The sequence below is a fragment of the Hyperolius riggenbachi genome, chromosome 1, assembly GCF_040937935.1.
Source record: "Hyperolius riggenbachi isolate aHypRig1 chromosome 1, aHypRig1.pri, whole genome shotgun sequence".
NCBI classification, from domain to species: Eukaryota; Metazoa; Chordata; class Amphibia; order Anura; family Hyperoliidae; genus Hyperolius; species Hyperolius riggenbachi.
Window position 1 is genome coordinate 232,411,503 of NC_090646.1, and position 27,336 is coordinate 232,438,838.

General features: G+C 42.4%; 1 protein-coding gene across 7 annotated transcripts in view; it reads left to right on the plus strand.

Annotated features, from left to right (window-relative positions):
- The window catches only part of CXXC4 (CXXC finger protein 4), a 260,319-nt gene that overhangs the window by 132,671 nt on the left and 100,312 nt on the right, over positions 1–27,336 (plus strand). The window contains exon 8 of one of the 7 annotated variants that reach the window (XR_011019360.1): positions 6,766–7,231. The exons of 3 other annotated variants lie outside the window; for them this stretch is intronic. The gene's annotated coding sequence lies outside the window, so the exon portion shown is untranslated. Of the gene's footprint in view, positions 1–6,765; positions 7,232–27,336 lie in introns of those variants that run through there. 3 more of the 7 variants (XR_011019361.1, XM_068231523.1, XM_068231528.1) reach the window with 3 other exon arrangements.

Consider the following 27,336-nt stretch of genomic DNA (forward strand, 5'->3'; position numbering starts at 1 on the left):
TAATATTGCTATTCGCAGACAGCACAAAACAATATTACAGGTCCTAACGCCAGCAGACTACCGTACTCTGTGCAGTTAGCGCGTCTTGCGGCACATAAGTAACGCAAGTGTTGTTATGGTAACATGTGTTGCGCAAAGCTGAAAAGAAATAACAGTTAAACTTCCTAGTGATTTTTTAAATCTATAGTCAGCTACAAACTGAAATTGAAAGATAATTTTTACTAACATTAACTTATGAAATGAACTGTGTAGGCCTGATTTATGCTAAAAGATTTCTTTAATGGAAGTGGAATTGCACTTTAAATTAAATTTCTCTTGTTTAAAATATCGTGGATTGAGCAATATGGCTTATAAGTCAAACAGCTGAAATGAGGTTTAACTGATATTGGCTGGCCTGTAGATATACTCAGAATGGAACATGGCTTTAAATTCACTGACGCGTAGCAGTGTGAATAGCTCTTCACTCTTTTTAGTCCCGTTCATTATCAGAAGTATTATCACACCAGCATCTTATGCCTGCAGAGGTAAAACGTTGTTACTAAAGCCTGTGTAACCGGGGTGATTCATAGACAAGGGGAACAGATTACCCTCTCCATGTGAAGGATGGTTTCACTAGCAGCAAAACCAGGCTCTGCTCTGTTAGTAGTGAAAATGCTGCTGGCTTAGGTACTGGTGACTGTGTCAATGATCTAGGAAATTCTGCTCACCGCAAAAACGTAGTGTGTCATTGGGGTCGGGAAGTGTGAGATAATCTACCTAATAGAGACGTGGGCAGCAAACAAAAGCTGACTAAAGCCACAAAGCAGAAACGTTTCACAATATCAGTGGAAGGTAACTGATCTGTCTTTCCATAATCTGAGGCAGGGGTAATTTTCCTTTTCCCATACCCTGTCAGTCTTTTCAGCAGTTAGTATTTTGTCATGCAGCACCAGCTGTAAGACACACAAGCCATGCTTCCTTACATCTGCACCTGAATAAGGGGGTTTCTGTATGCTTTGTTAGTTGGAAAATATTAGTTCCTTTAAGCTAAACGTAAACCTGACCTGAGAAAATCTACTTACGGTTAGCACAGAGTTCATGCTGAATCCACATACCTCTGTGTGTTGTGCATTCCTCTCTGTGTTCTCCCTGGTCCCTTCTTGAAAAATGTAACTTTCAGCTAAAGAGGGAGAGACAGGATTGTAGTGATTTTCCTTCCGTTCCCCCTCCTATTCCTTTTTCTTTCCCGACTGTCAAATTTTTCAAAGTGTGATAGTGATGACAAGGAAAGGAATGGGCAATGCACAGAGGTATACCTCTGTGCTTACCTTAGGTAGCTTGGCCCCGGGTCAGGTATACTTTAAAGACATAAATGTTCTGCATATATTAAATCTTACAAGTAAACTCAACAGCTAATCAATCAATATTAACACTACACACTCAAGGCAGCATTTGGACTTGGAAGTCACATTCTGACTACCACCAATTTACTTAACAAAAATGTCTGTGTAGAAATATATACACTTGGCTCATGTGAGTGTTAGGCCCAGTTCACACTGGACTGATGAAAAACTGATCCATGTAAGATTTATTGGTCATCGGTTTTTGGATCTTTTCTGCGTCTGTTGCTCCGGAATTATTGCAGCCTCCCGTGCCAAACGGATCCATGTTAATGGAGCAATGTGAATGGATACGTTGGTTGACATTGGATTTATTCACAACCATTAGGATCCATCCCGGGAAGGTCTGCAGACCATTTTTCCTGCCAATGTGAACAAGGCCTTAATGTGCAATCGTATAGATGGGAAAGAGGCAGAAAGTACTGAGCATTAACCTTATCTTAGAGGAAAACAATAGCCTTTTTGTTGGAAAGCAGAACCTACCTTGATGGATCCCTATCCCCCTGTGAGTATTGAGGTCAGCCCATGGGTTGTGTCACACACCTGCCACCAACTGTGGCACACTCTCAGCAGCCTGTAGATGCATAAACTTTTATTATAGCTGTGCAGCTTCTTCTATACCAATTTGAATCTGGTATCCTCCAACGCCTGCCATTTGCTAATGAATGATTGTGCACAATGGTAAAACTCACTCTTTCTTACCACTCCCTTGCCTCTTCGTAGAGCAGAGCTCACTGCTTGGCTTATAGTGAGCAACATGTTTGTACAGCGTTTTGGACTACCATTATTGTAAGTGGGCTTGGGCCTTGAAACAGTGTTTAGAAGCTACTGCAGCCGTAGAATCACAGCTGCTACAAATGCGTGCGTGCGTGCGTGCGTGCGAGACTGACACAGTTATGAGACTTCAGGGATGGCTTATACGGTCTTCCACTACTTGTGCTGTAGAGCTGTAGGTGGCCTGTTTGGATGGCCATCCTTCTATGTGTGAGCGCACCTTTACACCAGTTAGAGGACTTCCAATCTGTTATAACAGAAATGGATAACAATGGAATTTATCTTGTCCTGTATAAGATGAGGAGGAATCCAGAGATCTTTGAATAGTTTTGCTGTCTGATTTTCATGATATGCGGTTTGTCAACAAGGCAAATAAATAAAAGGGCAACAGGCTCCTTAGCACTGAGCGCCCATCATATTATACTCCAGGGGAGTGGACAGGCAAATCCCAATATTCTAAACATCTATCTGTCATAGAAGAAAATATATTAGAATTAAACAGGAAAATCATCTTGGCTGAGGGAAAGCTCACCTATATATCTTATTAATGAGTACATTTTACTAATGCACACGCGTTTTTATTGAACTGCTGTTTAAATACCTCATTTGCAAAAAATGATGAAAAATTTGAGCATTGTTGGCATATTATACATAATTAATTTTTATTATGTGCTCCAATCCTGGAGCGGAACGTGGATCATCTGCCCCGTTCTTCCTGACAAGCGCATACTATTGAAGCTTGGCTAAATGATGTAGGTGGTGACAGAAACACAGCAGTATGTAATGATTGAATGTTAACTCATTGATTAACTGCTTCATGTTGACACAGAGCAGGTGTAAAGCATGTCTGGATTATCCCTTATGCCACTGGAGGCCTCGGAAAAGAATTAACTGATTTCTGTGGCTCACAGTCACTTGTTTTATCTCTAATCTAGCAGAAAAAATGACTTGGGGGGGGGGGGGGGGGGTAAGAATCCGTTTTTGCATAGGTGTAAAAAAAGATGCTTTTTCGTGATTCTTTAAAGTTGTCTTTATGAGAGATTTTCTGTAGCTAAGATATTGGTTGGCTGTTTTTTTGTTTTGAAAACTCTAATTTATATAACTCCCTAAAGAATAGCCTTTTCTGATCAACTTTCAATTAATATTTCAATCAATACTGATCACCTGAGGTTCTAGTTTTTAAAGTTAAGTGACTTAAAGGGGACCTGAGGTAAGAGGGATATGGAGGCTGCCATATTTATTTTTCCTTTTAAACAATGCACATTGCCTGGCTGTCCTGCTGATTAGGTACTCTGACGCAGCTCACTCTGATTTTACTGGATTAGCAATATGCTTTTTCTATGGTTTTGACTCTGACACTACTCATGCCAGAAGATCAAAAGGACTGCCAGGCAACGGTCATTGTTTACAAGGAAATAAATATGGCATCCTTCATATACCACTCCTTTCAGACGTCTATTAAAACCTGTAAGGGCACTTTTTAAAGCGCTAGTGCAATAGAAAGTATATGGTAGTAATCTCACTGTCGTGATTGGTGCCAATCGCAGGCGATTTGCGTTTAGCGGTAATCGCAAAATGCGTTACGTGCAGCATTTTGCCATGATTCTGGAGCAATCACGGTACAGAGCTTAAAAAAAGCGCTGATTGTGATCGCTCTGAATCACGGAAGTGTGAGCAGTGATTTGACCACGCTAACCGTGGAAAAATCAGCCGTGCAAAACGGTAGCGCTAAGTGATACCGTTTTGCGATTTATAGTATGAATGTGCCCTAATAGTGTATGAGCAGTGAAAATGATTGAAATATTTATATGTTAACTCATGATTGGTTAAATTAGGGATACACTTTCAGTGTCGGTATCATGGGTTTGAAACCCAAAATGCATATACTGTATTTTATATGTTCACTCCTTGCTTGCGTGGGTTTCTCCATGCTTATTCCTCTTGTAATCCAAATACATGCTTGTAGGCTAGTTGACTTTCTAGCAATAACGTCCCTAAAGTGTGGTAGGAACATTAGAATAGTTCCTTTGAGGTACAGTGAGTGATGTGAATTGTCCATTTTAGTCTGTAAAATTCAATGAGAAAAATGTCAGTATCAGGCAAATAGGCAAATTCGTTGATACGAATTGTCAGGAAGATAACCAATTCCATGATTGTTCTACCTGTGCAAAGAGTCTGTATCTTTGCCACTTTGGAAGAAAAGAAAGGTACTTCAAGTCTCTGCAAAATGTTTGAAGTTTATTTTGCATATTACAGCTATGTACAGTGAAGTGTAAAGCAGAATTGCAATGCTTCTTTTTAAATTGCTCATGATTGCCTCTGGTGACATCTAGCATGAGTAGAGGTGTGGATGGACTCCACTTCTCCAGTCTCGTCTACAGTCTGCTGGACATGGCCAGATGTCATGCAAGGCCACAAAGGCCATGGCCTAGGGCCTAGGTTCTCAACATGCGGTACGCGTACCCCAGGGGGTACTTCTAATGGTTCCAGGGGGTACTCAGGCTTGATATACTTGACCAACAGTAACACATTTAGAGTTTCAGAAAACTATAAATCCTATAAACATAGTATTAGTATTTTTTTTCTAATTAAAAGCAACAGTAAATGCTTGGAAATTGTTTAGAACTAATTATCATGTACTACGATTAAATATGTATTTGTTAAGGGGTACTTGTGATAATATTTACTATGCCAGGGGGTACTTGGTGAGTACAGGGTTTTATAAGTGGTACATACCAATAAAATGTTGAGAAACACTGGCCTAGGGAACCAGGAAAGCAAGGGGTGGGCTGTGGTGGCAGTAGCATTTAGCCAGCCGAACATTCGTCCTGCTGCATAGAGTTCTAGTGGTGGGTGGCTATCAACAAGCTGATCTGGCACTCAGGGGAGGAAGGAGGAGCGAACGCTGATCTCAGAGCTCCCTGTCACTTACTGAATGTGCTGCTCACCAAGAAGTTTACAATCTAATCTCTGCCATTATGTTGCTAACTGTTCCCAAAGGAGTTTATAATGTAATCCCTGCCATCACTTCACTAACTGTCCTCAGAGGAGTCTAGAATATAATCCCTTCCATGTTGGGGAGATTTAGGATGCTGTCGGTCCGGGGCAACTGGTGATAGTGGACCTTGGGCTGTAAAAAGTACAAATCCGGCCCTGCTGCTGGGTTGACAAATACTCAGTTGACCACTAATGCAGTTCCCACTATGGACACCTCCTGCTTCTCCTCTCCTACCCAAAACCATCACATATGATCGATTTAGGCCACAGAACTTGTGCATGTAGCTGAGGTTTACTGTAACTGCTGGTTTACTAGTTATAGGAACACCTTACAGAGGAGGACAGAGGCTGAAGCTACATGCTGCATATAGTGTGGAGATGAATTAAGGGAACAGTCATGTTACTTGTCATGAAGTAAAAAAATATGTGGTAATGCAGACGCTTCACATTTTTGACTAGGGGCTATATCTAAAGTTCACCGTGAAAAAAATCATTTAGCTTCAAACTGAAATGATTAAATAATACTGTCTGAAAATCAACAGTGCCTTAGTCTTTTTTTTAATGTTTTTATTTAAAGTTAGAAAAATGTCACATTTCTTTGGAAATATGTTGTAAAGGAATGGATTATGTACATTCATGTATAGTTAAAGTTCACTTTTTTTTAGAAACCCGATCAAAGCATCTTCCCTGTACTTGAGACTCATCAAACCAGCAGATTGTATTTGAATGTAGCCTAAGGGTCCCTTCACACAACATTTACATTGCTCCTGTGCTACGCTTAGCCTGAGCAGCAGTCATCACAGCTTGAACAGCTGTTGAGGTCGAAATGATTGATCCTCACAGTGAACTCGGTGTCAGTACACACTGACAACTTTTTGGAAGCTTATGAAGACTGTGGGGTTGATTTGCTGAGGTTTCCCTGAGCTGGAGAATGTAAACAGCTAAAAAACAGGGCCTGCATTTTTCTCAATCGTCTGCTGTTGTTGGCAAAAGCTTGCAACCATCTCCTGAGGGGTATTAGAACCTAGGTTACTAAGTTAATCCTTTTGCCGTTGGTGTGTATGTTACTTTAATGACACATTCATTAACTGTTTAGTGGCCCTGTCTATGATCTACATGCAAGAATAGAGTCTGAAGATGGCTTATTAGCCGAAAGCTTGCTCTTTTTCTTTTAAAGGATACCTGAACTGAGAGGGATATGGTGGCTGCCATATTTGTTTCCTTTTAAACAATACCATTTGCCTGTCGGCTCTGATGGTCTTTGGCTGCAGGAGTGTCTGAATCACACACTTAAAACAAGCATGTGGCTAATCCAGTCAGACTTCAGTCAGAAACACCTGATCTGCATGCTTGTTCATCGTCTATGGCTAAAAGTCTTAAAAGGCAGAGGATCAGCAGGGTAGCCAGGCAATGTGCATTGATTAAAAGGAAAGAAATATGACAGTCTCTACCATCCTTCTTTGTTCAGGTGGCTTTTTTTTCAGTACCAACAAATGGTATCATCCTGATCCAAAACGCCCTGCTTTTACTGAGGGCTAACACACCACTGATACCAATATGATCAAAAAGAAAAACGTTTCTACCTAATTGTATGCATTTTTTTTCTCTAATCCAGATGATTTTATTGTTCCACACTGCTCTTCAGTGTTCTCTAGCTTATGAAACATGTTGAAGCACTGAAATGGGAGAATTTCTTCCTATTCTTTTGAAAACCACTGTTATTAACCCCATTATGAGGTCAGGCGAGTGCCACAGAGTACACCAAGCATATCATGACTGAAAACCTAAGGCCTATAGGCATAATAGGCATGCATATCTCTGTTAGGAACCAGGATTCCTGTATATCAAGAGGCAGCATGATTTATCTAAAGATGATATAAAACACAGACCAGAAGCAAGAACAAGTCTTCATTGCTGCTGAAGAAGAACAGCAGCGATCAGTGCAGCTCCTCCAGAGAAAACGATAGTAGAAAGGGCAGTGCCATGTGTTGGATAACACAAACAACAGGACCCCCACGGAGATGGGAACTGCTCACCTCAGATACCCGAGTGGCGGAGTTTCAGCAGTGCGGTCTGCTTTGTGATGCAGATCTATTTGCAGAGATTAATAAATCTCCCCTTTGGGTTTAGAGACTTCATCCAAACAGGGTGTTGGTTTTGTTATTCTTCACCACCACCTGCTCTGCAGTATGAGGACTGGTGATCAGTTTAATATGACTATATTTTGTGTATAGTGCTTTAATGATGACATTCAGGACAAATAATGCTTTTATTAGCAGCTACCATAGCATGATATGCTACACCATCATACTCGCTCTGTGCGGTTGCCTGGCACTTCTGCTGCTCGCTGTAATTAATATGGCTGTGACCTCTGCACAAATGTCACACACTTATACAGCCTCTTCACAGGCCTGTCTTTCGTTATGTGGGAGGGTGGGCTGGTGGCTTTTCCAATATAATATCCAGCAAGTCTACATTCACACATTAACATCAAGGTACTGTATGGAGCTCACTGTAAGCATAGAAAATGAACTGAATTGTATGTCACGGCTCTTTACACGGTTGGCACTTTTGTCTTGCAGTGTCTGAATCCCAGGTTCCTATTCTAACTAGTAGAGTACTCTATCTGCATGGAGTTTGCATGTACTCATTAGGTATGGTAAATGAGATACTGATATTAATTCCAAGTCAATGCTGAGTTATGCAATTTTTTTTTACGCAAATGTATGCAACTTGAAAGTAATCCAATACATTTCACCTCAGTCAGACCTGATTGGTGTAATTTCTATCTGCATAAATGTGCTTACAAAACAAAAATCCTGCAACCTCATTGACGATTCCTAGTTCTCATGTTTTCCCAGCACCACAGTTTCGCCCACAGTTTAAACACAGGTGGTTATTAGCTTATCCTCTAAATCACAGGTGTAAAGTCCCGCGGACCGAGTGCAGCCCTCGTTGGACCTCGAGAGCTTCACATATGCATCATTGTAAGCAGTAAAAGAACAACAGCACACTATCTTACCATGCAGAGGAGCTCACTGGTTACAGTTTCTGTCCTTACAGGATCTCCCCAGCATAATAAGATGGGTCCCCGTCCTGAGGTCCCACCCCCCTTCTTCCACCAACACCCATTTCCCACGTTTCAGAGTAACGCAGCAGAGCAGTGTAACATTTACCTGCTCCAGTGATGCGTCATGTCTCTTCTGTTCTTCCTGGCAGTCCTCCTTCTCCCAATAAGGTGACATGCCTCAGGAGCCAGAGATATGCCATATAGAGCATGTGGCTGTTGGGGAGATGGGAGGAGACTTGAAGCAGCTATGGAGCTGGTAAATATTGAACTGCTCCACTGCGCTACTCTGCAGAAGGGGGAGGAGCAGGAACCCCGATGGTCACTATAGTAACACCAGTTAGTGTGGGACTGTTCAATAAATGTTAAATCTGAATAAACAACTTGGCCCGCGACTTAAAGCGCATCCGAGATGAAAAACTATAACAAGTAACTTGTCTATATATCTTATCTAAAGTTTAGATAGTTTACACAGCAAATCTAGCTGCAAACAGCTTCAACAGTATATGATTGTTTCTTCCTGTGATACAATGAGAGCAGGCATGTTCTACTTGTGATCATTACACAGTCAAGCTGATCTGCATCTCCATCCCTCAACCTGTGAAAACTTCAATCCCCTTTCCTCCTCCCTCCTCCCCTCTGCCTCTGAAATCTCTGGCTAGTAACCTCCTCCTCCTGCCCAGACTGAGCTCCCATAAGCCCTTGCCACATGGATCTGACAGTGCCAAGGCACTGGAGACTCTGTGAGCGAGGCTTGTTTAGTTTATATGGAATTTGAGTATTAAAACAAAACAAAAAAAGTATTTGGCTTGAGGAATGCCCTAAATACTATACAAAAGGAATCCAATTATGCAATGAGTAAAAGTTTATCTCGGATCCACTTTAAACTAGGTTTTAGATTTTGTCCCTTTACACGGTTTGACACCCTTGCCCTAAATAAAGGATCGGTAGGTAAGTTAGATTCTGAGTCCTTCTGCGGCATATTTAGTGACAAGGTTTGTTCACATCCCTAACTGTCATATCTGTAAAGCACGGCAAAAAAATTGGTCATTGCTTTATGAATGTGTAATAATAATGTTTTATTGGCCATAGGTTCACTCTAATTACCTCTCTCCATTAAGCCACACCTGAAAGACATGTGTTCCACGTTAGTAGTCCACGGGACATTTGGTTCAGCATAGGATAAAATCTGTCTAGAGAGCTGACTGAACTCGAACTGCTTTTGGTTGCAGTGCTCTTTCTCAGTGTTACTCAGATTTCCCTAAGTGACGTGGGCGATTCCATGTAGCAGTGAAATGTTGGATGAGACTGAATGTGTGATTTGTAAGGTCTAGCCTAGTTTCTTGTTGATTATTTCCATCTTCATGTTGCTATGTCACCGCTTAGTAATTGGGTTGTGAGAAATGTTAGATATGACATGCACAACTTGGAGTGAATTCCAGAGAAAAACATGGAGAAAGTCTGGTGAGACTTGTCATTTGGTGCTAACACTGCACTTGTTTCCCAGTACGGGTTTCTCCTGTATCGTTTTCCAAAGCTCTCTCAGACTATCAGGGCTAGTGACATCTTTCTCATAATCTAACTTAAAGGACACCTGAATTAAGGATGCTATATTTATTTCTTTGTAATCAGTAACTATTGCCTGGCAATTCCACTGATCTCTTTGGCTGCAGTAGTGTCTGAAACACAATCTTGAAACTAGCATGCAGCTAATCTAGTCAGACTTCAGAAACACCTGATCTGCATATGCTCGTTCAGGGTCTATATAGCTAAAATTATTAGAAGCAGAGGATCAGCAGGACAGCCAGGCAATGTACTTTTCAGTACATTTGCTTCAGTACATTTGCATTGTTTACATGGAATTAAATGTCAGCCTCAGTGTTTCTTTCAGTTCAGGTATGCTTTAAAGGACAACTGAAGGGAGAGGGATGTGGAGGCTGTCATATTAATTTATTTTTAAGCAATACCAGTTGCCTGGCTGTCCTGCTAATCCTCTGCCTCTAATACGTTTAGCCCTGAACAAGCATGCAGCAGTTTGGGTGTTTCTGACATCATTGTCAGATCTGATAAGAATAGCTGCAAGCTTGTTTCTGGTGTTATTCAGACACTCCTGTAGCCAAACAGATCAACAAGTCTGCCAGGCAACTGGTATTGCTTAAAAGGAAAGAAACATGGCAGCCTCCATATTCTTCTCACTACAGATGTCCTTTAACTGCATTGACAAAAAAAAAATCTGAGATCAAGACTTCTACAGAAAAAGGCACTATGGTACTATTTAAACATCCACAGGCTTTTACCTTCCACACCGAGCAGGACCATCCACAAGGCAACCTAGGCAGGTGCCTGAGGCCCAGTGGTAGTTAAGGGGTCCAATTGCCACTTTCACACATCAGATTCCCAAAAGGTAACCCTGTTACACATCAGATTCCCAAAAGGTAAATGGTTAGTTCTTTACCTTGCAGCATTAAGAGTACCAGGTTCAGTGCAGACCAGGACAATATCTGACTGAAGTTTGTTTGGGTTTCCTATGAATGATGTGATTTCCTCCCACATGCCGAAAACTTGCTGGCAGGTTTATAGTAAATACAGTGGCATAGGAAGAGAGGTTGTGATTGCAGCCGTGCCTCTTCTCCACAGGCCCTGCTTGGAGCCCTGTGTCAGCCACTGCATCAGCTTTTCATTTGTGATGAGGTAATGATTTTCACTGTGTGTGCTGTATAATGGTAATCATTAATGAACTGTTCTCCACTCCACGCTTCTCTCACTGCTGTGGCCTCTGGGAAATGGAGCCTGAGGGCTAGTTCACAGTGTTCAGTTGCGTTGTAGAATAATTCTGAATGTCAGCTCACTGCCCATACAATTCTATGGGGCTGTTCACAGTGCTGTGTTGTAAGTTGTTGCACTATTCTAACTCATTGCTTGCAGGCTTTGTATTAACGTTTTTGTAATGAGTGTGTTACACAACTGACCACTATAAACCCATTCTGGGGGAAAGTAAAGGCAGCTGAAAGGCCCTGTGTAAAAATGTGTGTCTCTGTAGCTGCACCACTGGGGTATATTAGGGTGTGAGCTGAAATGAGGGATGTTACTTATGTCAGTTGCACAGTGTTTTCTTCAAACCACCACCACAAATGTGTCAATGCTATATATATGCATGCTAACAATGCTATTGTGATCACTGTTTTCTGTGAGGACATCTAATTATCATCTACTCTACATGGCTGGATTTACCATAAGGCACTGTAGGCACACGCCTATAGGCGCCTGATGATGGAAAGGCAGCTCGCTCCGCCTCCTGCCTTCCCTATGCAGCTAGGGATTTGTAAAGCTCTTGCTTATGCAATGCTATTGGTGATTTTAAAAAAATCCCATCACTCAAGTGAGAACTCACACATAGCATTACATTGGCAAGAGCTTTTAAAAACACTAGCGCTTAGAAAAAGCTCTTGCAGTGTGAACCAGCCCTTATTGATGGTCATGTTTAGGAGAACTCAGGGAGAAGCGTGCGATTTGTTTGATCAGCTGATAGAATTGCAAAGCTCTGGTTTGCTGTGATCACATCCTGTTTTTGCACATGATCATGACTAACAAATCACAGACTTACATATCTATCATCTGACCAAACTGATCACATGCTTCTCCATGAGCTCGCCTAGGCATGACCATCACTTGTTGCGCTAAATGGTATCGTTAGAGCAATGCATGTATGTGAAGCAGTCATAACTGGTTAGTATAACAGGTTAGGTTGTGTTCTTACCAACTACCTTATAATACCGCAGATAAGCCAACCTACACTTGGTGTGTAAAGTGCGTGTGTGTGTGTGTGTGGGGGGGTGGCTTATCCACAGATGGTATAGTGTACAGGGTCCCCAAATGCAGTGCACACATTGTAAGGGCCCCCAACTGCAGTGCACACATTGTAAGAGTGCAGTGCACACATTGTAAGAGTGCAAGCTTGAACATAGAGACCTCTCCTTGCTCCAGCTTGCCTCCTCGTGTGTCCCTGGCATCTTCTGAACTAGCTGTTAGAGCTCCCTGCTAACTGCGATCACATGACAGCTGCCAGAGAGAAGTGAGAATGCAAGCTGGGGTATGGAGCGGTCACTTTGCTTTCACCGGCACTCTCCAATGCATGCTGTCCAGCACAAGCACACTTTCAATGCGTGCTCTGCATGGGGGGCTGTGGCAGCAGTTTGGGGGGTAGGCTTAGGTTTGTGTGTAACTGTAACTGCCCAATAGCTATGATATCCCTGAATCTGCAAGTGCAGGTGTTTAAACCAGCCCAAATGTCCAAGTGGAAAGTAGAATCTAAGTCAGAAGGCTGTTGACATTATTATAAGATGTAAGATTGGCTACTTTTCAGCAGAGAGATGCCAAGACACTAGGGCCTCACATTATCATTCTTTTAAATGAATATTTGGCAGTAGTTGCAGGCATCGGAGCATCTTTATAATGGATATTGCTGACTATTTGATAAGTGAACCTTATACGTTGTAGTTTAGCCACTGGTGAAAATATAAAATGCTCCAACCTGTATCTTTTGCCTGTACCTCTGTGTTTTTGGGGAGGTTATGATACTCAAGGCCTTCAATTCATGAATCCGTCTTCTGCATATGATCAGACCTTTGCTCAATGATTTTTCTCTGGATATGCACATACTCTGTTTTTTGCATGTTTGCCAAGCTCTTTGGTGGCTGTGAATACTGATATGTGTGTTCCCAGCACTCTGCAGCACAACTGCTCTGTAAATATTTTGTCAGTCACAGCACTGATCCGATCTGATGCCATCATTATATGACATTCATGAACATATGAAAATGTATGCAACTCATTCTAAGTCTTAATCTCAGTCAATATATTTCTTTGTTTTATTGCTATTTAAGCTGCATACACATGCACAATATATATTGCCCATAGGGATTGGGCCTCAGTCCCTGCAGTGATGGCTGTGGGCACTAGCTCTTGCAGATGTGTCTCTTGGTTACAGCTGAACAACATTTACTGTTGCTATGGGGAGGGGAAGAGGGACTGCAGTGTGGTGCAGGTTAAGGTAGCCATACACTGGTCGATTTGCCATCAGATTCGACCAACAGATAGATCACTCTCTGATCGAATCTGATCAGAGAGGGATCGTATGGCTGCCTTTACTGCAAACAGATTGTGAATCGATTTCAGCCTGAAACCGTTCACAATCTGTGGTGGTGGTGGTGCTGCCGCCGCTCCCCCCCGCATACATTACCTGCTCCGCCGGCGCAACTCCCCAAGTCTCCGCTGTCTTCTTCTACGCTCTGGTCTGGTCTCCGGGTCCGGCAGGCTTCACTTCCTGTCTGGGGGAGGTTTAAACTGTAGAGCGCCCTCTACTGTTTAAACTTCCTGCCGGGACAGGAAGAAGTGAAGTCTGCTGGATCCGGAGCAGCGGTGACCGGGGGGATACGTGCCGGCGGAACAGGTTTTGCAGCTGTATTGCGTCGGCCATCAGGCACTCGAACGCCGCTAGCGACGCGCTCCCTACCCGCGGGCGATCCACGCTAAGTTACCGCACGGAGCAATCAACGGGATCGATCTATTTCGGGACGAAATAGATCGAAATTTTGCGTTAACGTTAACGATTTGATAGCAGATTCAAGCCCAGTGATCGAATCTGCTGTCGATCGGCGGGGAATCGGCCTAGTGTATGGCCAGCTTTAAGGTCTCTTTCACAAGACGTAGTGAATTGTGCTTCTTGTTGGACAGTTCAGCCTTCGACTGCCAGCCATGACTGCTATTCAGGTGCCATTAAACTGCAGCCAATTGGTAGCATTTGTAACACCACACGTCATTGCTTGACTGGCGATGGTGTAACAGAAAATCACAACATGTCACCATGTTCAGATGTGACTCCATAGGGGGTCCTCTTCACCGCTGATACAGAGTGCTAGCAAGCACCCAGACAGTGCATGGGGGAAGCTGACTAGAGGACTAAGGAAGGAAACAATGTTCAGCTAATTATGTTGTTGTGTGCCAGATCTTGGAGACCTTGTGGAACACCTGTACACACACTGGGTTCTTTTCCGAGATGGACCTGATTGGCCATCTCTGCTGAGTTCTGTCTCGCGTGTGTAAAAGGCACAGAATGCATGCTGCACATTGCAACAGATTTTCAAAACTAGGGTCTTCCTGTAATGTGCGCATTGCCATGTAGCCAGTCAATTGAAACACGGTTTTAACATGCGCAATGTCTGGTAGCTCATAGGTTGGGTTGAGATCTTATGAGGGAATCTAACACACCACGAGGTCAACACACAAGTGTGATTCCGCCATTGTCAAATCATTGCAGTGCATTGCTTTGTGATTATAGCTTTTGTTACACTGCAATGTACATCGGGTAACTAGCCTTACGAGTGTGAAAAGTTGCATAAAATATATATGTACTACATAACAGTGTTTTGCTGGGTGGTCTGTTGAGTTATGTAACTCTTGCTAGAAAAAATATGACCCTAGCATGGGGAACAGCTGAGGAAGGTCATGGATTCTGGTACGTAAGCACAACCTCTGTATTTCAGAGCATAAACAGGGCTACAGCTCTCAAATTGTTTTTCGAAAGACTGATTTGTAAAATTGCTGTAAACAATCCTAAAGGAATTTATTCAAATTGCACATTTATGATTTGATATCATCTGATAAATTTCAATCACATTTTATTAAAACTTTTCTTTTTAAGGTGGCTGCGCATTCAGTGACGGCCCCCATTAAGTTGGCAGGACGCACGTATAATATTCTGTTCTGAAGGTATAATCAATTGAACGTGTGATTGAGAATGGCAGAAAATTACCATTGCATTGACAGCAGGTCCATCAGCAGAGTGTGTGTCTGTGCTGCTAGTAATATGATCTGGATGGACAATGATCACTATACCTCAACTGGTATTATATATCTGGGAGTGTCAATCATGGGGGGAGGGGGGGGGGGTAGTTTTTTTATTACTATCTCTGTGGTCATACTAAACAGATGGATGGACTTTCTTCACTGAATTACAAATGATTTTAGAGTTTTACCTTTTAAAAGGTAGTATTAGAATCTATTCATGTGTGGCCACTTTTAGGTCGATTTGCGCGGGATATAATGGAGTGAAGACAGTGCAATATTGCACCTCTGGCTTACTTTAATGATTCTTAAAATCAGGGCTAACAAAATGGATTTGAGAAAATAAAATCTGCAGCTATACTTATTCTAAGGGTTTTTTGCAAGCAGGTTTAATTAATTCCTAAACCCTTTACACATTCCCTGTGGCACAATATCTATTTCACTAGCTGAGCAGAATAATCCTACTGTACTCTGAAGAGTCACAGAGAGGGAAAGACAAGGAATGCTGAGTACCTGTTAGAAAATTGTAATCACACTGTACTGCTGTGGAGTCGGTACAAAAATCATTCAACTCCGACTTTGACTTCTCAGTGTATGAAACCACCGACTCCAACTCCAGGTACTCAAAATTGCTCTGACTCCTCGACTTCGACTCCTTAGTCTAATTCTTACCAGGGTTGTGGATTTGGTACAAAAATCATCCGGCGCCAACTCACGTGAAACCACCGACTCCAGGTACCCAAAATTGCTCCGACTCCTCTACTCCGACTCCAACTCCCACTCCACAGGCCTGCTGCCATTAGGCTTTCTTGACTTGTTATAATGCTAAATGCCATAGGCTGCAATTTTTAAAGTTGTTTTAGGCTACCTTCACACTTCATCCATACTGAGTTGCGATGGGAAATAAAATTGCATCACAAAGGTATTATCTTGTAATGTTCACATCTATGCATTAGTGGTGTGGTGCGGTAGATTCCATAAATACAACAAGCAGCATAGTGTATTTTACTAGGTGATGCATGCGCTAATGGTTGCGGTGTAAGCATATGTCATGGAGTGTATGCTTTACTGTATTGAGTCGTGTTAGGTACGCACAATGGCCCTATATGCAATTAACTTTTTCTCCTGAGTTTTCTCCTTGGTGATATTTTTAAACTTATCAATAAAATCCCCTATAGATCACCAGCAAGCAAGAAAATACTCAAAATAATTTGATACTACCTTTTTACCTACCTTGTATCAGTTTTTCAATTTCAAAGTGCTCAAAAGTTATGAAAAAGTATCTCCTAGGAGAAAACTCAGGATAAAAAGTTAATTGAATGTGGGTCAATATGACTTTTCCATACTGTTGTGTTGTAACCCTGTTTTTTAGGATGCACAATGCAACGTGCATAAAGCATAACTGTACAATTTGCGCAAACAGGCTTCTTACCATAGCAGTCTATTTAGCGGTTGCCAGGTGAAGTGTTTCAGTAACCAGCTATGGGGCTCTAAACCATCACTAAGCAGCACCACAACTTTTGCCATGTAAGAATGATATTTCCGCTAGTCAAAGCCAAACTTTCTGACTCATTACTTGTCCTGGCTCACACCAGCTGTGGGCTGTATTTGCATGACCCTATAAACTGATAATTCAATTATGCAATTCATTTTTTTTTGTCCAAGGAGATAATTCTCCATCTTCTGTTTAAAATAATCTTTCAACACGCTGCAATTAAAAAAGTACTGTCAAAACTATTTTCTTGCTTACTCATGTCTAAAAGGCATTTCATTGATAATTTGAGGAAATATCACCTAAGAGAAAACATAGAAGGAAAAGAGAAAAATGTGACTTGAATAAGGACATCTTCCATTATCACAACAGTGTAGCTCCTATACTGAAATGAAGAACTGTGTTTTATTTATGGCTGCTTGTACTAGACTGGGCAGGAATTTTCTATACATTTTGCACAAAATGTCCAATATCTATATAGGCATTTAAAAGTGTAGGACTTTATTTTGCTTTACTTATGCATTTATACAATTTCCTAATCCAACTTTCCCCACATTTTGTGTAATAAGTATGGATGAACTTGAAGATGAATGGTTCCAGATGGGCGCATTTTTAGTCACTGTGGAAAATCTTGTTAATGCTTTGCGTACTTTGCGTGAGTAACTCTGCCCTAATTTACACAGAAAGCCCTGATCAATAAAGCATGTATACTGTAATAATATTCCTATTTGTAATACCATCACTGAGGAAATTGCCACCTAGCTGTAACCTGCATGCACATTTTGTAAAGGAAGTAAAATGTGTGAAAGAAAAAATCCTTCTGTTATGCTACTGTGACGATCTGGGCACTTCACAGTGCAAGGCGCACATTGCAAGTCACCTTGTTGTGGGTATAAACAGATATTGCAGCCCAGAGTCCATGGTCTGCCCATGTGATATATGACAGCAGCGATACTTGTCCTCCTAACCAGCACTGCCAGTAGACTGAGCTTTGTGCATCTGAAGCGCCCGGTGCCCAGATGCTCTCAGAGGGTGTTAAAGTAATATAGTAAAGGCAAGTCTCAACTAACCGGCATGCCTGACATGATAACGGGGACTGTGCTTTGAGGCTTTTGCAGGCCATTAAATACTAACTGAGCCTCCAGCAATGTCTTGTAGCCTTCCTCAAGCTCCTTGCGGCTTTCCGTCATCCGTGTATGGCTCCCGGCATGTCACGCGACCCAACAGGTGTCACGCCAGGGGCCATACACAGAGGAGGCCGGAAAGCCACTAGGAGCTCCAGGAAGCCTACAAGACATCAGTGGAGGCTTGGTGAGCATTCTATGATGCATGGGGGGAGTTAGGTTTGTCATTTGTGAGCCGACAAGCACGTGTATCCGGCATCAGGCAATCCCTGCCGGTGCTGTATACTGGGGACTTTGCTGTGCCAACAAACTTGCAATGCAGACAGACACTGGGCTATGTAATGCAGAGAGAAGCTGGGTAATGGGTAATGGGTGCCTATTAGCGTTACATTTTTTTCATCAGATGCGATCGCAAGATTTCAATGCAATTTTTTGCATTCAAAAGTAATCGGAAAGATAATTATCAATTGTCCCCATAAGCAGATCTATTAGGGCATTTTCTCTCTTCTAATTTGATCGTAAAAATCCAAAATTCGGATTGATTAAATGTTCTGATCCATTCCACCATAGAATCATTTTACAGGATTTTCACCACACATTGACCAGTTTTCTGTACAATTTGATTGTAAAAGTTGTGTCAAAAGATCGCATTTGATTAAAAGAATAATACCATTAATGGGCACCTTAACCTCCTTGGCGGTATGAAAAATACCGCCAGGAGGGAGCGCAGCAGTTTCTTTTTAAAAAAATTTTTTTTTAATCATGTAGCGAGCCGAGGGCTCGCTACATGATAGCCGCTGCTGAGCGGCATCCCCCCGCCCGCTTCGATCGCCTTCGGCGATCTCCGATCAGGAAATCCCGTTCATAGAACGGGATTTCCTGGAGGGCTTCCCCCGTCGCCATGGCGACGGGGCGGGATGACGTCACCGACGTCACTGACGTCGGGACGTCATTGGGAGTCCCGGGCCACCCCTCGGCGCTGCCTGGCACTGATTGGCCAGGCAGCGCTGGGGTCTGGGGGGGGGGCCGCGCCGCAGCAGATAGCGGCGATCGGGCAGGGGCCGGCGGCGATCAGAGTGCTGGCGCAGCTAGCAAAGTGCTAGCTGCGTCCAGCAAAAAAAAAATTATGAAAATCGGCCCAACAGGGCCTGAGCGGCACCCTCCGGCGGCTTACCCCGTGTCACACACGGGGTTACCGCCAAGGAGGTTAAACCTTAATGCAGATACACACTGGTTAATGTAATGCAGACAGGCTTTAGGTTATGTAATGTAGGCAAACGCTAGGCAATGTAATGCAGATAGCTGGTTAGTATGCTGTAGATCAGGGGTCTCAAACTCAATTTACCTGGGGGCCGCAGGAGGCAAAGTCAGGATGAGGCTGGGCTGCATAAGGAATTTCACAATCATCGCCGCCTCTGCCCGCCCCTCTCACTCTTCCTTCCCAGAGAGGGGCGGGGAGAGGCGGCGATCCATGTGGCGATTGACGTCAGGAGGGGCAGAGCTGAAGCCTCTGCCCCTTCCAGGAAATGCCGGCGGATTGCCCCCCGGGCGATTTGGGGGCTCTGCAGCCCTCGTTTAGCGGCGGGGATGCGGCAGACTGCTCGGGAGCACTGAAGCGAACTATAAGGAAGCTTTTACCGGCGAGGGCCACAAAATATTGTATCGAGGGCCGCAAATGGCTCGCGGGCCGCGAGTTTGAGACCCCTGCTGTAGATAGATGCTGTGTAATGTAATGCAGATAGGCACTAGGTAATGTGATGCAGGTAGACACTGTGCAGTGTACTGCAGAAACAAACTGGGTAACGTATTGGCTGAAGACACTTGGGGTTTGATTCACTAACCAGTGCTGGAGTGAAAAACCACTTAGTGCCCCAAATGTAGCTTTGCGGGCACTAATCGCCGCGCAAAGCTACATCGCGCACAGCCCAGTGCAGTGCGCGCGCGGCCGGTATTAGTGTGCCGTATGACGATAACGTTGCGCCTGCTGCACTGTAAACGTCGCACCCGGTACAACGAAAATGGCTCATCAGGTGCCCCCGAAACTGAGCATCGGTGCTGTGCGCGGTGTGTGGGTGCAAACCACTTAACTCAGTGGTTTGCGCCCACTAGCACACTAACAAACTTAGCACTGGTTAGTGAATCAAGGCCTTGGTGATCAAATGCTGAGATAGACACTGTGTAATGTAATGAGGTAGATACTAGGTAATGTTGTACACTGGGTAATGTAATGCAGGTAGATACTGCGTAATGTTGTACACTGGGTAATGTAATGCAGGTAGATACTGCGTAATGTTGTACACTGGGTAATGTAATGCAGGTAGATGCTGCATAATCTTGTACACCGGGTAATGTAATGCAGGTAGATATTGGGTAATGTTGTACACCGGGTAATGTAATGCAGGTAGATATTGGGTAATGTTGTACACTGGGTAATGTAATGCAGGTAGATGCTGCATAATGTTGTACACTGGGTAATGTAATGCAGGTAGATGCTGCATAATGTTGTACACTGGGTAATGTAATGCAGGTAGATACTGCATAATGTTGTACACTGGGTAATGTAATGTAGGTAAATGCTGCGTAATGTTGTACACTGGGTAATGTAGTACAGGTAGGTGCTGCGTAATGTTGTATACTGGGTAATGTAATGCAGGTAGATGCTGCGTAATGTTGTATACTGGGTAATGTAATGCAGGTAGATGCTGCGTAATGTTGTACACTGGGTAATGTAATGCAGGTAGATGCTGCGTAATGTTGTACACTGGGTAATGTAATGCAGGTAGATGCTGCGTAATGTTGTATACTGGCTAATGTAATGGAGGTAGATACTGCGTAATGTTGTATACTGGGTAATGTAATGCAGGTAGATGCTGGGTAATGTTGTACACTGGGTAATGTAATGCAGGTAGATGCTGAGTAATGTTGTATACTGGGTAATGTAATGCAGGTAGATGCTGCGTAATGTTGTATACTGGGTAATGTAATGCAGGTAGATGCTGCGTAATGTTGTATACTGGGTAATGTAATGCAGGTAGATACTGCGTAATGTTGTACACTGGGTAATGTAATGCAGGTAGATGCTGCGTAATGTTGTATACTGGGCAATGTAATGCAGGTAGATGCTGCGTAATGTTGTACACTGGGTAATGTAATGCAGGTAGATGCTGCGTAATTTTGTATACTGGGTAATGTAATGCAGGTAGATGCTGAGTAATGTTGTATACTGGGTAATGTAATGCAGGTAGATGCTGCGTAATGTTGTATACTGGGTAATGTAATGCAGGTAGATGCTGCGTAATGTTGTACACTGGATAATGTAATGCAGGTAGATGCTGCGTAATGTTGTATACTGGGTAATGTAATGCAGGTAGGTGCTGCGTAATGTTGTACACTGGGTAATGTAATGCAGGTAGATGCTGCGTAATGTTGTACACTGGGTAATGTAATACAGGTAGATGCTGCGTAATGTTGTATACTGGGTAATGTAATGCAGGTAGATACTGGGTAATGTTGTATACTGGGTAATGTAATGCAGGTAGATGCTGCGTAATGTTGTATACTGGGTAATGTAATGCAGGCAGATGCTGCGTAATGTTGTATACTGGGTAATGTAATGCAGGTAGATACTGGGTAATGTTGTACACTGGGTAATGTAATGCAGGTAGATGCTGGTGAATGTTGTACACTGGGTAATGTAATGCAGGTAGATGCTGCGTAATGTTGTACACTGGGTAATGTAATACAGGTAGATGCTGCGTAATGTTGTATACTGGGTAATGTAATGCAGGTAGATACTGGGTAATGTTGTATACTGGGTAATGTAATGCAGGTAGATGCTGCGTAATGTTGTATACTGGGTAATGTAATGCAGGCAGATGCTGCGTAATGTTGTATACTGGGTAATGTAATGCAGGTAGATACTGGGTAATGTTGTACACTGGGTAATGTAATGCAGGTAGATGCTGGTGAATGTTGTACACTGGGTAATGTAATGCAGGTAGATGCTGCGTAATGTTGTATACTGGGTAATGTAATGCAGGTAGATGCTGCGTAATGTTGTATACTGGGTAATGTAATGCAGGTAGATACTGGGTAATGTTGTACACTGTGTAATGTAATGCAGGTAGATGCTGCGTAATGTTGTACACTGGGTAATGTAATGCAGGTAGATGCTGCGTAATGTTGTATACTGGGTAATGTAATGCAGGTAGATACTGGGTAATGTTGTATACTGGGTAATGTAATGCAGGTAGATGCTGCGTAATGTTGTATACTGGGTAATGTAATGCAGGTAGATGCTGCGTTATGTTGTATACTGGGTAATGTAATGCAGGTAGATACTGGGTAATGTTGTACACTGGGTAATGTAATGCAGGTAGATACTGGGTAATGTTGTACACTGGGTAATGTAATGCAGGTAGATGCTGCGTAATGTTGTACACTGGGTAATGTAATGCAGGTAGATGCTGCGTAATGTTTTATACTAGGTAATGTAATGCAGGTAGATGCTGCGTAATGTTGTATACTGGGTAATGTAATGCAGGTAGATACTGCGTAATGTTGTACACTGGGTAATGTAATGCAGGTAGATACTGGGTAATGTTGTACACTGGGTAATGTAATGCAGGTAGATGCTGCGTAATGTTGTACACTGGGTAATGTAATGCAGGTAGATGCTGCGTAATGTTGTATACTGGGTAATGTAATGCAGGTAGATACTGGGTAATGTTGTACACTGGGTAATGTAATGCAGGTAGATACTGGGTAATGTTGTACACTGGGTAATGTAATGCAGGTAGATACTGGGTAATGTTGTACACTGGGTAATGTAATGCAGGTAGATGCTGCGTAATGTTGTACACTGGGTAATGTAATGCAGGTAGATGCTGCGAAATGTTGTACACTGGGTAATGTAATGCAGGTAGATGCTGCGTAATGTTGTTTACTGGGTAATGTAATGCAGGTAGATGCTGCGTAATGTTGTACACTGGGTAATGTAATGCAGGTAGATGCTGCGTAATGTTGTGCACTGGGTAATGTAATGCAGGTAGATGCCGCGTAATGTTGTACACTGGGTAATGTAATGTAGGTAGATGCTGGGAAATGTTGTACACTGGGTAATGTAATGCAGGTAGATGCTGCGTAATGTTGTACACTGTGTAATGTAATACAGGTAGATGCTGAGTAATGTTGTACACTGGGTAATGTAATGCAGGTAGATGCTGGGTAATGTTGTACACTGGGTAAATTAATGGAGGAAGATACTGCGTAATGTTGTATACTGGGTAATGTAATGCAGGTAGATGCTGCGTAATGTTGTACACTGGGTAATGTAATGCAGGTAGATGCTGAGTAATGTTGTATACTGGGTAATGTAATGCAGGTAGATGCTGCGTAATGTTGTATACTGGGTAATGTAATGCAGGTAGATGCTGCGTAATGTTGTATACTGGGTAATGTAATGCAGGTAGATACTGCGTAATGTTGTACACTGGGTAATGTAATGCAGGTAGATGCTGCGTAATGTTGTATACTGGGCAATGTAATGCAGGTAGATGCTGCGTAATGTTGTACACTGGGTAATGTAATGCAGGTAGATGCTGCGTAATTTTGTATACTGGGTAATGTAATGCAGGTAGATGCTGAGTAATGTTGTATACTGGGTAATGTAATGCAGGTAGATGCTGCGTAATGTTGTATACTGGGTAATGTAATGCAGGTAGATGCTGCGTAATGTTGTACACTGGATAATGTAATGCAGGTAGATGCTGCGTAATGTTGTATACTGGGTAATGTAATGCAGGTAGGTGCTGCGTAATGTTGTACACTGGGTAATGTAATGCAGTTAGATGTTGCGTAATGTTGTACACTGGGTAATGTAATACAGGTAGATGCTGCGTAATGTTGTATACTGGGTAATGTAATGCAGGTAGATACTGGGTAATGTTGTATACTGGGTAATGTAATGCAGGTAGATGCTGCGTAATGTTGTATACTGGGTAATGTAATGCAGGCAGATGCTGCGTAATGTTGTATACTGGGTAATGTAATGCAGGTAGATACTGGGTAATGTTGTACACTGGGTAATGTAATGCAGGTAGATGCTGGTGAATGTTGTACACTGGGTAATGTAATGCAGGTAGATGCTGCGTAATGTTGTACACTGGGTAATGTAATTCAGGTAGATGCTGCGTAATGTTGTATACTGGGTAATGTAATGCAGGTAGATGCTGCGTAATGTTGTATACTGGGTAATGTAATGCAGGTAGATACTGGGTAATGTTGTACACTGTGTAATGTAATGCAGGTAGATGCTGCGTAATGTTGTACACTGGGTAATGTAATGCAGGTAGATGCTGCGTAATGTTGTATACTGGGTAATGTAATGCAGGTAGATACTGGGTAATGTTGTATACTGGGTAATGTAATGCAGGTAGATGCTGCGTAATGTTGTATACTGGGTAATGTAATGCAGGTAGATGCTGCGTTATGTTGTATACTGGGTAATGTAATGCAGGTAGATACTGGGTAATGTTGTACACTGGGTAATGTAATGCAGGTAGATACTGGGTAATGTTGTACACTGGGTAATGTAATGCAGGTAGATGCTGCGTAATGTTGTACACTGGGTAATGTAATGCAGGTAGATGCTGCGTAATGTTTTATACTAGGTAATGTAATGCAGGTAGATGCTGCGTAATGTTGTATACTGGGTAATGTAATGCAGGTAGATACTGCGTAATGTTGTACACTGGGTAATGTAATGCAGGTAGATACTGGGTAATGTTGTACACTGGGTAATGTAATGCAGGTAGATGCTGCGTAATGTTGTACACTGGGTAATGTAATGCAGGTAGATGCTGCGTAATGTTGTATACTGGGTAATGTAATGCAGGTAGATACTGGGTAATGTTGTACACTGGGTAATGTAATGCAGGTAGATACTGGGTAATGTTTTACACTGGGTAATGTAATGCAGGTAGATACTGGGTAATGTTGTACACTGGGTAATGTAATGCAGGTAGATGCTGCGTAATGTTGTACACTGGGTAATGTAATGCAGGTAGATGCTGCGAAATGTTGTACACTGGGTAATGTAATGCAGGTAGATGCTGCGTAATGTTGTTTACTGGGTAATGTAATGCAGGTAGATGCTGCGTAATGTTGTACACTGGGTAATGTAATGCAGGTAGATACTGCGTAATGTTGTGCACTGGGTAATGTAATGCAGGTAGATGCCGCGTAATGTTGTACACTGGGTAATGTAATGTAGGTAGATGCTGGGAAATGTTGTACACTGGGTAATGTAATGCAGGTAGATGCTGCGTAATGTTGTACACTGTGTAATGTAATACAGGTAGATGCTGAGTAATGTTGTACACTGGGTAATGTAATGCAGGTAGATGCTGCGTAATGTTGTACACTGGGTAATGTAATGCAGGTAGATGCTGAGTAATGTTGTACACTGGGTAATGTAATGCAGGTAAATGCTTCGAAATGTTGTACACTGTGTAATGTAATGCAGGCAGATGCTGGGTAATGTTCTTTACTGGGTAATGTAATGCAGGTAGATACTGGGTAATGTTGTATACTGGCTAATGTAATGCAGGTAGGTGCTGCGTAGTGTTGTATACTGGGTAATGTAATGCAGGTAGATACTGGGTAATGTTGTACACTGGGTAATGTAATGCAGGTAGGTGCTGCGTAATGTTGTACACTGGGTAATGTAATGCAGGTAGATACTGCGTAATGTTGTATACTGGGTAATGTAATGCAGGTAGATGCTGGGTAATGTTGTACACTGGGTAATGTAATGCAGGTAGATACTGCGTAATGTTGTAAACTGGGTAATGTAATGCAGGTAGATGCTGCGTAATGTTATTTACTGGGTAATGTAATGCAGGTAGATACTGCGTAATGTTGTATACTGGGTAATGTAATGCAGGTAGATGCTGCGTAATGTTGTACACTGGGTAATGTAATGCAGGTAGATGCTGCGTAATGTTGTATACTGGGTAATGTAATGCAGGTAGATACTGCGTAATGTTGTACACTGGGTAATGTAATGCAGGTAGATACTGGGTAATGTTGTACACTGGGTAATGTAATGCAGGTAGATTCTGCGTAATGTTGTATACTGGCTAATGTAATGCAGGTAGGTGCTGCGTAATGTTGTACACTGGGTAATGTAATGCAGGTAGATGCTGCGTAATGTTGTATACTGGGTAATGTAATGCAGGTAGATGCTGGGTAATGTTGTACACTGGGTAATGTAATGCAGGTAAATACTGCGTAATGTTGTAAACTGGGTAATGTAATGCAGGTAGATGCTGCGTAATGTTGTTTACTGGGTAATGTAATGCAGGTAGATACTGGGTAATGTTGTATACTGGGTAATGTAATGCAGGTAGATACTGGGTAATGTTGTATACTGGGTAATGTAATGCAGGTAGATACTGCGTAATATTGTAAACTGGGTAATGTAATGCAGGTAGATGCTGCGTAATGTTGTTTACTGGGTAATGTAATGCAGGTAGATACTGGGTAATGTTGTATACTGGGTAATGTAATGCAGGTAGATGCTGCGTAATGTTGTTTACTGGGTAATGTAATGCAGGTAGATACTGCGTAATGTTGTACACTGGGTAATGTAATGCAGGTAGATACTGCGTAATGTTGTACACTGGGTAATGTAATGCAGGTAGATACTGCGTAATGTTGTATACTGGGTAATGTAATGCAGGTAGATACTGGGTAATGTTGTACACTGGATAATGTAATGCAGGTAGATACTGCGTAATGTTGTACACTGGGTAATGTAATGCAGGTAGATGCTGCGTAATGTTGTACACTGGGTAATGTAATGCAGGTAGATGCTGCGTAATGTTGTACACTGGGTAATGTAATGCAGGTAGATACTGCGTAATGTTGTACACTGGGTAATGTAATGCAGGTAGATACTGCGTAATGTTGTACACTGGGTAATGTAATGCAGGCAGATGCTGGGTAATGTTGTTTACTGGGTAATGTAATGCAGGTAGATACTGGGTAATGTTGTATACTGGCTAATGTAATGCAGGTAGGTGCTGCGTAGTGTTGTATACTGGGTAATGTAATGCAGGTAGATACTGGGTAATGTTGTACACTGGGTAATGTAATGCAGGTAGGTGCTGCGTAATGTTGTACACTGGGTAATGTAATGCAGGTAGATACTGCGTAATGTTGTATACTGGGTAATGTAATGCAGGTAGATGCTGGGTAATGTTGTACACTGGGTAATGTAATGCAGGTAGATACTGCGTAATGTTTAAGCTGGGTAATGTAATGCAGGTAGATGCTGCGTAATGTTGTTTACTGGGTAATGTAATGCAGGTAGATACTGCGTAATGTTGTATACTGGGTAATGTAATGCAGGTAGATACTGGGTAATGTTGTACACTGGGTAATGTAATGCAGGTAGGTGCTGCGTAATGTTGTACACTGGGTAATGTAATGCAGGTAGGTGCTGCGTAGTGTTGTATACTGGGTAATGTAATGCAGGTAGATACTGGGTAATGTTGTACACTGGGTAATGTAATGCAGGTAGGTGCTGCGTAATGTTGTACACTGGGTAATGTAATGCAGGTAGATACTGCGTAATGTTGTATACTGGGTAATGTA